We start from the raw sequence: 1,480 nt of genomic DNA, 5'->3' as shown, positions 1-1,480 counted from the left end.
CACCTTAAAGTTCAATGTTAGCAGAACAGTAAAAATCATGGCACCTCAACTTGAGGAAGTATGAGCCATTAAATACTATAAACATACACTGTTTTATTGATCAGGACTCTTTTTGTTGCAAGTGAAAGAATCCCAGTTGAACCAACTTCAGCAAAAATTAAAAGACTTGAAAATGGGGGGAAGAGGCAGAGATTTATTGACTTTCTTAACTTTAGTGGACAAGGCTTGTACTGCCCTAAGGAACAGATATAGGGACTCAAGTGATACCACTAGTATATTTTCTTTCTTTCTGATCTACTTTCTGTCAGTATTGACTTCATTCTCTGAATGAAAACAAGCAGAAGATATAGCTGCAGGAAGCTTCAACCTTACCACATCACAGTTCAGCAAAACAGATGAAGTAGTCTTTTTTTCGTTTCAAATGCCCAGGAAAGGGCTCTCATTGGCTTGTAACAAAAAAAGTCCTGATTGGCCCAACTTGGGTCCTATGCCTACCACTTAGCTAATGGTTGAGGCTGTGGAGATGGATTATTCTGATTGGTCAGGTCTGGGACACTTGCCCCCACCTTTGATATAGGGAAGGACTCTAGAAGGTAATTACTGAAGTAAGGGTGCCCAGTTCCATGATGACGAAAGTGTGCTGTTACTGAAAGTGGGATCAGAGGTGGTAAATAACAAAAACAACAGATGTACAAGTCACGTAAACCAGTAAATCAGTTGCCATTAAGTTCATTTTGACTCATGGTGATCCTCATGTGTGTCTCAGTTGAACTGTGCTTCATAGAGTTTTCAGCAGCTGAGGTTTTGGAAGTAGATCACCAGGCCTTTCTTTTGAGGTACCTCTGAGTGAACCTGAACCCCAAGCTTCAGTTGGACAGCCTGTGTCATATAGCAGCTGTGAACAATAAAAATTGCTGTTGTTAAGTGCTGTCAAGTTGGTTCTGATTCATAATGACACTGTATAGGGTTTTCAAGGAGTGGCTGGTGAGTTTGAACCACCAACCTTGTGTTTCAAACTGATCTTGTGATCTAGTACTTGTTCTACAGCACCAAATGTACAACTTCAGATTTGCTTAGAATGAAAGAAAAATTAATAAATAAGAACAAGGGATATATTAGCAGTGGTTCTCAATTAGGGATGATTTTGCTACCCCTCACACCTGTGCTGGGACATTTGAAACTATTTAGAGATATTTTTGCTTGTCACAACTGGAAGGGTACATCTAATGGATAAAAATGAATGATGCTACTAAGCATCCTATAATGCACAGAACAGCCCCCCTCAAAAAAGGATTATCTAGCCTAAAATGTTAATAATGCTACTGTTTGTAGAGGGTAAAAAAAAAGGGGGGGGGGTAACAGAAGTGGTTTCCTTTCCTATAAAAAGGAATGCCACCGTTCTGATTTCTTTCATCATAGGTTAGTTTTGCTTGTTCTTGAACTTCATAAAATTGTATCTCCTCTTGTCTTCTAGCCTCTT

Source organism: Chrysochloris asiatica, unplaced genomic scaffold (genome assembly GCF_000296735.1).
Source record: "Chrysochloris asiatica unplaced genomic scaffold, ChrAsi1.0 scaffold00234, whole genome shotgun sequence".
NCBI lineage: Eukaryota > Metazoa > Chordata > Mammalia > Afrosoricida > Chrysochloridae > Chrysochloris > Chrysochloris asiatica.
The sequence above is the reverse complement of the archived record's forward strand: the minus strand, read 5'-3'. Positions refer to the sequence as shown.